Here is a 340-nt window from a genome sequence, read left to right on the forward strand (position 1 = left end):
GTTTTCGTTCCTGATTTACAGCATCCGCAGTTCTTTCGGTTTTTATTAACCTTTCCCTGTCCACTGTCATGCCTTTTAATAAAGTTACCAAGTCTGTCACAGCTAGCTAGCCTTTGTAGTTTCTTTTGTTTAAATTTAAGACTTCACTTTCTGCATGGCAATGTAAAATTATATCATGTTATGGTTGCTTTTTCTGAAAGGACCACTCACAAGGAGATTATTAATAAACCTCTTGTCATATCACAAAACCAAATCTTAGATCACTTGCTCTGGAGATAGCAGGAACTGCAGATGCTGGAGAATCTGAGATAACAAGGTGTACAGCTGGATGAACACAGCA

At 37.9% G+C, this 340-nt stretch overlaps 1 protein-coding gene across 1 annotated transcript in view; it reads left to right on the forward strand.

The window, feature by feature from the left end:
* Positions 1-340, forward strand: part of LOC109931074 (coiled-coil domain-containing protein 81) — a 100,969-nt gene that overhangs the window by 48,050 nt on the left and 52,579 nt on the right. The window lies entirely within an intron of this gene.

This window comes from Rhincodon typus, chromosome 6, assembly GCF_021869965.1.
Source record: "Rhincodon typus isolate 14 chromosome 6, sRhiTyp1.1, whole genome shotgun sequence".
Classification (NCBI taxonomy): domain Eukaryota; kingdom Metazoa; phylum Chordata; class Chondrichthyes; order Orectolobiformes; family Rhincodontidae; genus Rhincodon; species Rhincodon typus.